Below are 12,953 nucleotides of genomic sequence, written 5' to 3' on the forward strand. Positions count from 1 at the left end.
ATTTTGGAGAAAAAGAAAAGAAACTGGAGTTCAGGAAGCGTTTTAGTCACTGGCCTAAAGTCACACAACCACTAACAGACTGGATCAGGATTTAAGGCCATCCTGCAGGACTGCGGAAGGGCAGCAGGAACCCAGCGTAGGCTGGGGACCCCTGCAGGCTCGATGGCAAGAACCTGTGTCCCCAGGATGGCCTGCACTCTCTGAAGCAGCAGGAGAGGAGGCGGAAGGGGTGGGCAGACAGGAGGGTGGAGACAGGCCCAAACCGCTGCTGACCGGCACAGCTGCCCACAGTGGAGCAGGTGTGTCAGGCAGCAGCAGTGTCGTTGGGTATTTTCATGACGGCTTTATTGAGATACGATGCACACACCATACAACACACCTACTTGGAATGCACAACTCGATGGTCTTCGTATAGCCACAGAGCTGTCCCTCCACAGGCACCGCAGTTCATGGTCCTCAGTGATTGGCTTCTTAGGCTTGGTATAATGTGCTCGAGGTCCTCCGAAGCCTTCTTAGCACACAACATAAATGCCACTCACTCCCTGCTCCCAGCCCTGCTGGCTTCCCCTGCCTGGAGGATGAAGTCCACAGCTGGCAAAGTCCAAGTGACCTGTCTGGCTGCCTCTCCAGCCTCACCATGAGCCACACTCTCCCGCTCCACGATGCTGGACCCCAGGCAAGCACCTATCCACCCAGAGCCCATCCCTAGGATGGCCCTGCCTCCTTATCCCTGAGCCTAAACTCAGATCTCGGATCCTGGAGGGGCCTCAGCAGATCACAGGACAGTCAATGAGCAGGTGTCTTGATGTTCCCTTCCTGCAACCTACCTGCAAGTACCTCTGTTCCCAGGCCTGCATTTACCTCTCTCCCTCAGGCTGGGACCACATGAGCCTCATCACTCCCCATGATATAAAGGGGGTGCTTAAACATCTGCTGAATGAAAGAAGGGAACCCCAGCTGAGGTTAAAGACCATGGTCTTGATGGGTATGAATCAATAAGGTCGGATGGCCCCCCCACTTCTTGGGATGCATCTGGGTGAACCCCTCTTTCAGTCACTTAGTTGCCAAACATTTCTTACCGACTCCCCTTGGGACCAGAGCTGTGGACACTCCAAAGGAGAAATCAGAAAAGTCCCAACACTTATAACAGATGATGTGGCAGGGGGAGAACCTCTCAGCTTCTTCAATACAACATTTCCACCAGTTTGCTGTAATTGAGGTTGGATGGGTGTTGGCTCTAGTCAAGCCTTCTCCTCATTCTCCAGAAAATCCAGTTTTTACTGCCCCCGGGGACCAACACAAATGTCATGCTGCTTGAGTGACTTAAGCTCACTGTCCCCTCCTCTTACTCTATCACCTTTGCTGACAGGTAAGAGCACTGAGGTCTTCCCAACTGTGGGACCTGGAGCAGATCATGTGGCCTCTTCACCAACCCGTGAGATCAGGGCCTGGGAAGATGGCCCTGTGGTCCCACCTGTTAGAGTCTGTAAACAAGTCAAAATAACACCTGGCATTTTGCCAGGGGAATGTTAGAGTTCGTAAACAAGTCTGGATGGTGCCTGGCAAAATGCCAGAGGGAGTGGTTTGAGAAGTAACAAAAGCGAGCCATTAAGTGTGGAGATTCCTGATTGGTTGACTGCTGTATCTAGTTTATGTTAATTAGATAAGCTGTGTGGAATGTATAAATACTGCTCCTGTCCTGCAATAAACGGCTCCTACTCCTGCTGTATCAACGTACACAAGTTATTCGTCACCCCCCCCCGATTATTTTGCTGCAGCCGGACTGCGGCACCCACCAGCCCTGCACTTCTGAGCCTGTCCTCGGGGCTCTGCTTTTTTCCTGTCTTCACATTACTAAGGCACAGCTTCATCCCACACCCTTGAACAGAAAGCTCAGGTCATCTAATATCAAAGCCAGAGCCCCACAGTGGGGCAGGGAACAGACACCATCTGTCTACAGCACACTGACATGTGAAGAAGTAGGACTTCTGAGGTCACTTAGTTGTAAGATTGTACAGCCCCAGAATTAGAGCAAAATCTTAAAGCCCCGTTACACTCCTGGGTTTTGCATCATACTTAAGACACAGTGGCAGGTACTGTGAACTTCACTTACAGGAAAGTTCCTGTTTCCTGTTGGCTCAGCTGGGACGATCAGGATGCAGGGAGATGGGGCTCCTTAGGATAGTGGCCTCCAAGAGCATGCCCCTCAGCTACCCCTGCCTCAGGGCTGGAGAGACTAGACAAGACTATGTCTAAGGAACTGTGTGAGCTTCTCGGAGGAAAAAAAATTCTACACCAGAAACAGCCACACTGACACACAGCGCACAGCGCAGATTTAGGTATGAGCCATAAAAGAAGTGAAAAGTCCAGGGCCCGGGCACAGGCACCCTCTCATCAGTGATGTCACAGTGCAAGCGGGTGTGCAGGGGATAGACCCGGGGATGGTCTGTGTTTGTGGAACAAACTCAAGAGTCTCCATCATCAAAAGATCTGCAAAATTGATGGCCTACATTGAGTCCTAAAGTCATTAATGCAACATGCAACAGAACTGGGACATCTTACCGAATATTAGGGTTAAAAAGAACTCAAATTTTCTCTGACATGAAATCAAAAGAATAAAGTAGAATTTGGAAAAAATGAATACATAAAGTCATGTTGTAACAGCAAACAGTTTAATGTCACTTTCTACATGGCAGGTATTCTTCCAGGATTTCTTGGATCTGAGCCCTTCATCCGAATGTGCCCCACGACTGTGTTACATACCCATCCCCCTTTGGAGACAGGAGCTGAAGAACCCAGAGGGGAGGTGGCATGCCCAAGGCCACGGAGAGCCACAGCTCACCCCCAGGGGCTGCTGCTCCCCTGCCAGATGCCTACAATATGGAATGTTAGCAGACCTCCCTTAGTTGATCTAAGGAAAGTACAGTTTTGCAGAACAGGAAATTACACACGTCATTTAAGCGGCCTTAGCTTACTGTCTGTGACTGCCTTCAGAAATTTTAATGGCCTGGTCAATAGAAAAGGCTCTCCCACCCAGATGGGCCAGAAAAGAAATGACTTTAATCTGAAAGGAATAAAAAACAGTTTGCAACGAGGGGGTCTCCCAGGTTTCTTAATTACACTCTAAAACGCAGGAGAGATGGACTCTATCTTTTTTCCAGGAACTCTGGATAAAATTCTTTTCTATCAACTCCCTACCTATAATTCCCAAACTTATGTTCCAAAACTTTCCTTTAGAAAAAGACAAGCTATCTCTTTCTGGGACCCAATAAAAATAATGTTATTGCTAGGCTCTGCACTTCACATTTTCTGTGTACCATTAGCATCTCAGATTTAAGAAAAAAAAAGGGGGGGGGGAGAGGAAAAGACTAGCAGCTGTTAGCACAGGTCAATATCTACCTGTATATCCTAGGGCTACAGAAACGAAACACCTGGCCATGGTGGCTCCTGAGCAGAGAGCAGCCCAGTGCACCAGCTCGTGCACCCACAGGTGAGGCACCCAAATGGTAAAGGAAGCACCTGCCCCACAGAGACGCAGGAGCATGAGCAATCACACTGGCAGAGGCCTGGAACTACTGTCACCCGGAGGCTCCACTGATCATCACTGAACCCAGCGCGCAGTTCAAGGGAAACAAGAGAGCAATCCCTGAAGGTGAAGGAAGGAGAATCAAGCTATTTTTCCATGGAAAACAGAGCTAAGCAAAGAGAACAAACATGTAGGAATGCAGTGGCAGCAAAGAGGGAGAGACATTCCGGGGGAAGAGGAAAATGCAGATTAGCTGGCTACCCAGTTAGAGCCCAGGTAACCTCTGCCATCATCCCACACCAGTGCCTACATGAAACAGCCACAGAAACCCCTCTCGGGCGCCTCCTGGCCCGTCCTCCTAGGTACCCCTCAAACTCCAGATACTCAGTTTCCGTCACCTCCACCCCACCCCTTCATCTGCCTATTTCTTGTTGGCACTACCCACAAAACAAAAGCTTCCCGCTGGAGTCCAAAAAGAACGGCCTTTTCCCCCAAAGAGTCGATTCCATCTGAGATCAACTTAGATCATCAGGAGAGAAGCTCCCACTCCACGCAGACACAAACACAGGCCTCGCAGGACTCGCGGTGCCTCAGGGCTTCTCACCAAAGACGAGCAATGGGTGATCCTGAAGATGGGGAATGCCTCCTCCCCACGACCCTCTCGGTCACACATACAAACCACGGGTCACGGACCAAAACCCCTCAAAGAGGTTTGCACACGGCTTATGCTTGATAGGAAAATCACACACATCTAGGATGAGCATTTACCACTGAGAAGGATGCATTTAATGTGAAATTGATTTCTATTTATTTTTATATATCTATATAATGTATCATACATATGTATGCAATGTTATAAACATACATACGTCTATTACACACACATACAAGCAGAGGTACTTCCTGACCATTCAATCTTTTTAACAGGTCCTTCCATATATCACACTCACGGCTTTTTTCTTTTCTCCTTTCGGTACTGGGGATGGAACCCAGGGATGCTCTACCATGAGCTACATCCCCGTCCTTATTTATTTTGAGAGAGTGTTATGGTTTAGACCACATGGGAGACAATGCAAGAAGGTCTGGAGGGGAAACAGTTGGTTATAGCCTTAGCCCAATCCCTGAGTTTAACCCTGATGGGATTAACTAAAGTGGTAGGTGGGGCTGGTGGAGGTGAGAATTGGGGCGAGGCTTTGGGTATGTATTTGTATCTGGAGAGTGGAGTCTCTCTGCTTCTGGATCACCATGATGTGAGCGGCTTTGGTCCGCCACCCTCTCCACCCATGATGTTCAGCCTCACCTCGAGCCTCAAGGAATGGAGCTGGCCTCCTATGGACACAGACCTCTGCAACCTTGAGCCCTTAAATAAACTTTTCCTCCCCTACAGTTGTGCCGGTCAGATCCTTTAGTCACAGCAGCAAAAAACTGACTAAAACAGACAGGGTCTTGCTAAGCTGTCCAGGCTGGCCTCAAACTTGAGATCCTCCTGCCTCAGGCTCCAGAGAAGCTGGGACGACAGGGGTGCACCTGGTAGGATCACAGTCACTCTGGCACACCACCTTCTAAATTTTTCTTCTGTAGACATCACATTTGACATTACTGTTTATGAGGCTAATGGATCCTGACGGTCTCCTGCCTCTAAACCACAGGGTCAGCAGCACCACCCAGCAGGATGCCAGTGCTCTGCAGGTAACTACTAAAGGGATGAAGATGGAACTGTACCAAACAACAGGAGGGCAGCAGAGAGAAACAAAAACAGAGCAGATGTGGACTCAGGCAAGCAGAGTCAGCTGTCAACATTTCCTCTGCATCTAGAAGTGGTTCTCAGTTTCCTCGGCTTTCACTAAGAGAACATGAAGTACTTTCCAAACTGTGAAATACTTTACTGTGGCTGTTAAGGACAATTTGAGTCACTATTTATAGTGATAGCATTGAAAAGTTTCCTTAGGGGGCTGGGGTTGTAGCTCAATGGCAGAGCACTTGCCTAGCATGCGTGAGGCACTGGGTTGGATCCACATAAAAATAAATGAATGAAATAAAGATATTGTGTTCATCTACAACTAAAAAAAAAAAAAAAAAAAAAGTTTCTTTAGTATAAATCCTTAAAGTAGCAAGTTAACCTGACAAGAGCTGACTTTCTCACTGTCAGCTGCATTTTGCAAAACTGACCGGCTACCTCTCAAGTGAATGACAATTTGTTTACAAATTACAGTAGCATGCAAACACCTGGATTCAAGTCCCCACTGCACCACCCAACTTCTGAAAGTCTTCTCCCCATTACATATGAATAATAACAGGAATGATCCACAGATCCCAGAGTACCTCTGTGACAGTGACATCATGTTATGCTTTGCAAGGCAGGTGACAGCTTCCTGTCTGCCCAAGTTAGGATTCTAGCTCCCAAGGCCACAGGTTACCACTAGGAAAAGAACCATCGTGATAACAGAGGGATAAGAACTCGGGTCCCATTTAATAAGGCTATGCAACCATCACTGCTAAATTGAGAGCATTTCCATCACCCCCAAAAGGACCCCTCTACCCACTGGCTGCCACTCCTTTTTCCCTCTTCGCCTCAACGCTGGAAATCACTAGTCTACTTTCCGACTCTATGGATTGGCCTGTTCTGAATCCTTCATATAAATGGCATTGTACATGACCCCCGCAAAATAAATAAATGAATAGGACTCATACAATCTGTCCCCGCAAAATAAATAAATGAATAGGACTCATACAATCTGTAGCCTTTTGAATCTGGTTTGTTTCACGTATCACAATGTTTTCGAGGTTCATCCACGTTCCACACACGTCAACATTCCAGTCCTTTCCGTGGCTGACTCATGTCCTTTGTGTGGACATGACACATAGTTTAGCCATTCATCAGATGGAAATTTGGGTTGTTTCCACTTTTTTGGCTATTATAAATAATACTGCTATAAATATTTGTTGTACAGGTTTTTATGTGAACACATGTTTTCAATTCTCTCTGAGTCACATGGTAACTATACGTTTGACTTTTTCAGGAACTGCAAAACTTTTCCAAAACAGAGACACCGCTTTACATTCCAACCAGCCAATGAAGGCTCCATTTTTCCATGGCTTCACCAACACCTGTTATCATCCTTCTTTTTCATTATCGATACCCTAGTAGATGTGAAATAGTGTCATGATTGTGTTATCAGATCTTAACACACAAATTTTAAATAGGCCTTCAGAAACAGAAATCAATTATCAGACAGGGGGAGAAAAAAATTTCAGATTACACCAAGGAAGTATTTCTAATCTAGACTCATCCAAATAATGACCCTTGGGATTTTTGCCAAACCTGAGTGTCATTTCTGATTATTAAAAATCGATTTACTTTAAAGGTCATTTAAAACCGCCTTAAATCATGATGATGGGTCATTTGTCACAGATAAAGCATCATAAATATAAATATTGTGAAAATAAAGCAAATGAGGACTCCCCAGGACTGCTTCTTCATATTGAAAGAGAACTCTGCGAATGAGACGTGAAGAGATGGCACCACAAACACACTCTTCCCTTGACCGTGTCAGACTGGACACACAGGTGTGGCACTGTGAGAAAGAAGCCATCTTGCAGCCATGCCCACAGCCCTTCAGTATAACCTCTGGTACCGTCACAGGTGTTGGGATACCTGCCTTAGCGATGAGGAGCCACCATTCCTCAAGGGGTCAGAGCCTGAGTTCCACAGTGACAATCACACGGGGTGCTCTCACACACACACCTCTCTAACCTGCTGTCCCATCATGGAAGCCCACAGCCCTTGGCTGAGGGAGGGCCCTTTTCCCCTCTGTGTGTTCACCAACCTTGTTCAGCAAATTTCCAATACATCTGCCCATACTTTGGCTGCAAGCACCTGGCTTTTCAAGTTTCAACAAAAACAACTGTAAGAGCAAATATGCGTAATGCAATTTAAAAGAAAGAGCACCTGCCCTGGGCAGGCAAGCCCAGACAACACTCTCCGTGAGGTGACAGAGTACCCGGGCTTCACTGACAGAACTGGCCCCAAGAGTAATAAAAAAACACAATACACTGGCTGTGCTTAAATCCAACCCAGCCTCCCTGACGCCGCCCAGCACATGTACCATCTATGAAAAAATAGTCAGGGACAGCACATTTGGGTACATCAAGATTTTGAGACTAATTATCATCTGTCATCGTCCAAGCTCAATAAAACACTAAACAGTATATTACATTAAAAGAAAAAGAGCAATTACTAAGTTTGAAGGAATCCCATTGCCTCTGTCCTGGGTGTTCCCACTCAGCCTTCGGGTCTCAGTCCTTCCCACTGGGAATATGTCCCTGCAACTTAGCACCACATACCCCAGACACAGACCTAAGGGCACCTCCCGTCCCAGCACATCTCCCTGCATGGCTGGTGTGAGTGTGTCTCCCCAACACAACAAGGTCCATGAGAACAAGAACTTGACTTGTTCACCTCATTCCCCCAACAGCTAGGACAGCCCTCGGGACAGATTAGGGATTCGAGAATTATTTGTGTAGGTATGAGGTCAAAGGATGTCAAAATTGTGCTAGGCTTCCCACAAAGGTTAGCCAGTGCTATGGCTTGAAGAGGCTCTGTCTCCATCAAAACTGTGCTCAAATTTGGTCACCACTGTGGTAGGGGATGGGGCAGGGAGCTTTCAGAGGTGGGTGGGAAGCTAAGATGGATTAGTGCAGTTCTCATGGGACTGGATTAGTTACCAGGAGAGTGGGCTGTTACAGGGTAAGGACGCCCCTCTTATTTTGTCTCTTCTGTGTATGACACTTGCCCTTCCACTTTCTTACACAGATAAAGTCACAGACGTTATGACGCAGCACAAAGGCCTTGCCAGACGCAGCCATCAATCATGGACTCCCGGCCTCCAGGAGCTTGAGCTAAACAACCTTCTTTCCTTTATAAATCGCCCAGTGTGGTGTATTCTGCACTTGCAACAGAAAACAGACTTAAAACAGCCTGTATACAGCTTGGGCATGTTAAGAACTATGACCAAAAGGACATTTCAAAAGAGCAAAAGGGTGCAGGGCCAGGTCTCCATAATCTCCTAAAGGTTCCCGTTAACAGACTGCACCTCTCCATGTACTGAAGCCTCCCTTTCTTCTGATGCAACTTCCAAACAACTGAGTTGGAGACTTGACTCTAGTGAAGTTTTATAGCGGGCCTGCTGCCCAGGGGAGAAGCAGCCAGTGATGAGGGAGGGAAGAAGAAGACTAAAATTTCCTGAATGCTTACACACATCCTAATTTAATCCACAAGAACCCTGTGCTATCACCAAGACACCAGTCAGACTTGTCAAATTCAGGAACTTGCTCAAAGTCACACAGCTAATAAATGGTCCAACAGGAACAAGAATCTAGTTCTTTATGAGCTGAACCAGTCAGGCCAGTATCAGAGAGCACAGCCAAGCTGAAATTGGCCTCAGAGAATGGACAACGCAGGAGATGGAGCAGGAGGGCATCATAGTAAAACTGCTGAGAAGAGCTAATGTTTACTGGCCATTTTCTCTGTGCAAGACATGGGACTGGCGCATTTGACTTATGCTATTTCATCTACTCTGGTAAATTCTAGGAGGTGGGCACTGCTGTGATCTCCATTTTAGAGTGTAAAACTGACTTCAGAGAAGTGACCTGGGCAAGGTAACCAGCAGCTGGTAAGTGCCTGAAATCTGAGGCCTGGGCACATGAGCTGACATCTGGAGCATGTGCCCCTCCCTCCTGCTGGAGAGAATGGCACAGAGACACAGAGGAGGGAATGAGGACGTTCGCAGTGCATGCATTTAGATGGCACAGAGCTCAGTGAGTAGGGTGAATGGCAGTCTCTGCTCTCTAGGAGTCACGTGGCTGGAGAGAAGATAGTGAACACAACACAATTCTGAGAACATAGGGTCTGTGGGTCGCAGTGATGCACGCCTGTAACACTAGACACCCGGGGACCGAGTCAGGAGGATTGAAAGTCTGAAGCCAGTCTGAGCAATTCTCCAAGACCCTCAGCAACTTAGCAAGACCCTTACTCTAAATAAAAAATAAAAGGACTGGGGTGTGGAGCTCAGTGGTAAAGCACCCAGGGGTACAATCCCCAGTATCATAAAGTGTGAGGTCAGGCCATCTGGATTTAATCGTTGCCTAGCAGTACAAGCTTAGGTAGTGATTTCTCTGTGTCTCAGTTTCCTGCACTATAAAATGACAGGGGTGATACTGCCTAGACCTCATGAGGCTGGCATAAAAGTGGGGGGGGAGCTAAAAATAAATTTCGTAGCACATATTTGGCTCTTGGAGGGAAAGGGGAAATACTGGAGAATGATACTGGCCAAATGATATTGTTATATTGTGTGCATGTACAAATATGTAACGATGAATCCCATTATGATGTACAACTATAATGCACCCATAAAAAATGTGGGAAAAAGAACACACCCGTAACACAATCAGCACAAATAAACACCAGCATGATGCTGAGAACTAAGGGGAAACGACTAAGAACAGTATAGCCAAAGCAGAGGACTATGGGAAGGGAGAAACCTGTAGTATCTGACAAATGTGTGAGATGGCAAAGACTGACACAAGTCAGAGACGCCCTCAGAAAAACTGCTGAGCAATCCACATGGGCAGGGTGTGAGCCTGGCACAGATGTAGACTACGGATCCCAAGAGAAAGAGGAGGAAGTGTTCGGTGGCAGCCTGCAACCATTGCACAAGAGGCAGAACTTAACCAAAGACGACGCCAAGGGCCTGGACCAGGCTCAGACTCCACACCAGGCAGAAAATGGGGACGTGAAAGAGAGGAGTGTAGGGAGAGGATGAGGTCATGCATTTCCTCCTGCACCTGCTGAGCTGACAGTGGCTACAGTGAGTCAGAAAGTAGGCAGAGCCCCTGGGCTTTGGAAGCTTCCGCAGCAGGGCCCTGAGGAAGGGCTGGCCCGAGGAAAGCACCACTGACTGAGCACACACTGTGTTTGTGTGGCTTAGAAGAAGCACCTCTGCCCTTCTGAAGAGCTCACGACATGGGTCTTACCACTTCCCTTTGCTCCTGAGGAAATGATGCAGGGAGACAGAGAAACGGCTGAAGCCAACGTGCCCAGAGAGTGGCACAGCTGGTCGCGAGGGCCAGGTTCATCCAACCCACGTCTCCCACGGGGAGGCTCACACAGAAAAACCAGAAAAGTGAGTACCCTGCAGACGCCTGGCCGTCCCCATCCTCCTGGGCAGCCCTCCTGGCTGACCTCCTCACCATCTCCAACTCAGCAACTTCATTCATCAGACAAGCACCAGCCCTAATCCTCCCCCACCCAGGGAGTGCCAAGCCCCTGCCCCAGGCACAAATGCTCACCTCCCCACAACTGCAACTCCTGCAGACTCTGCTGTCACACACCCACTCCGCCTGCACAGACATGAGCCCTAGTGTGGGGGTCTGGCCACCCCACCCCACCCCTCCAACACCCATGGCTGATCCTGCTGGGGAGCCTTTCCTGGGGCCTCTGCCTTCCTCTCAGCTCCGTCCAAGCAGCCCTGGAGGCTGCATGATCATACCCACCCTCCGGAGAGCGAAGGGCTTTTGTGCACCCGTGGGCATCCCGGGACTGAGCTCCTCTGACGCACCCTTTCACAAATTCCAAGTAGTCTCCTTATCTCTCCTCCACTACTTCCTTCTCCAAATCAGAATCTAAATTTCCAGAAAGAAGAAGTCGTTTCTTGGTGTTCCTCACCTACCTCACCCAGGGCAGATGACCAATAAATAATCACTTTTGTCAAAGATGGTGGAAAAAACCTTTAGGACAGTATCACTTTCAGCAAACTCCCCTCAGACACCTTGGAACCATAAGAAAACCCCAAGAGGCCTCTTGGCACACAATATCAGAGAGCTCGGGGACCGTTTCCCTTCTGCAAATCCGACAGCGCGCCAACAGAAGTGATAGTATTATAATCTTTCTTCCAAGATATGGATGGTCACTGGTTAAAACAACTGAGAAAACATAGAATAAGCCCCCTTTGACACGTAAAAGATAGGCTAAGCATTATGCAATAAGGTACATTCATTCGATATCACACAGGACTTCTCAGACCCCACCCAAAGCCTGCTCACTCTGTTTCCTAGTCCTCAAGAGGGACAAGTTGAGTACACCGAAGACAGGCAGGTTGGAAATGCCGCTGGAAGCATCTACCACCTAAAGACCAAGCCCAGTAACTGTGAAAATATGGCACTCCAGGGTCTCTCAGCAAAACAGTCCCCCAAGTCTGTCTTTAGAGTAATGGCACAGTGCAATAATTGTGACTAGTTCATTTTCTCATTAAATGATGAATGAAGAAATTATTAACTAGTGAGCATTCTGAATGCACTCTGTGAGCACAATAAAAATTTTAAAAATTGTTTTACAAAGAGTTCCATCCAAAATTGGAGGGAAAATAAAAATATCTGGTCTTAAGTGATGAAGTTCAGTTATCATGAAAATTCATGATTATGAAACATGAATAGAACAGCTCATTCCCTCAGCAAGCCCAGTAAACAGGATGATATACTGTATCAAATCTCTCAGAAGAAGTGCAGAATGTCCACTCTCTAATCTTTTTTAACTTTGAAAACAACCCAACTGCAAGACTCAGGTGGCTATAAGGTCAGCTGTTTGGATGCCAATTTAGGAGCCCAATAAAACCTACTTCTACATAAAGAACCCACTATATTTCAAAGCATTCTGTGCATTTCAAAGACAATTCCGTAAGATTCTTCAATCACTGAACTAACAACGATGATTATAGCATTATAACGTGGTGCCTTCTTTTGGAGCACTTGGGCAGCCATTGGCTTTGCTGACAAAAAAACAAACAAACAAACAAAAATATTCTCAGAGCTTTGCTGTAATTTGCAGCACAGTTTCAAAATATCTCTATCAGAACGGTATTGATGCAAGCTATTGGTGATCACCAGGTCAGCCAGCTTGGGACCACACCAGGCAGCCCAAGGTCACTTCCCCTCAATATGCACCAAGAAGACTGTCATCAGTCTCTGCCATTCACACTGCTCTTCCAGCACACAAATACTCATGTGACTCCCCGTATTAGACCCCTCAAAGGCTCCCCCACCCACTCGAAGGATGAAGCCCAAACTCCCTAACACTCAACACCAGACACTGGTGGAATTATAACCAAAGCTCTCACTGGGCTCCGTTCAAATGACAGAAAACAGGCCAACAGCTCACAGGCTTCCAAAAGCTGGCCCTAGGACTGCAGCCAAGCACGCCTCCTGTGTCTCCTCCCCTTACATCCTGCAGGCCAGCCTGGAGCCCCTCCCCCAGCACATCTTGCAGCTTCACAGGTTCAGGAATTCACATGGGCTCTTCCTCGGTCTACAATGCTGCCTACCCTGTCAGGTCTGGTGAACACCTCCAAATCCTGCAAGGCTCCACTTGAAGATC

The 12,953-nt window shown here is 47.5% G+C and overlaps 1 protein-coding gene and 1 long non-coding RNA gene across 2 annotated transcripts in view; both read right to left on the reverse strand.

Moving 5' to 3' along the window:
* Cnksr3 (CNKSR family member 3) overlaps positions 1-12,953 on the reverse strand; it is an 87,434-nt gene that overhangs the window by 46,392 nt on the left and 28,089 nt on the right. The window lies entirely within an intron of this gene.
* On the reverse strand, positions 1,210-6,218 carry LOC125615818. The gene is made up of 2 exons (XR_007346416.1): positions 1,797-6,218; positions 1,210-1,474 (listed from the first exon to the last, which is right to left on the reverse strand). It is a non-coding gene; the product is annotated as an uncharacterized LOC125615818 (long non-coding RNA).

The sequence above is a fragment of the Marmota marmota genome, unplaced genomic scaffold, assembly GCF_001458135.2.
Source record: "Marmota marmota marmota unplaced genomic scaffold, marMar, whole genome shotgun sequence".
NCBI lineage: Eukaryota > Metazoa > Chordata > Mammalia > Rodentia > Sciuridae > Marmota > Marmota marmota.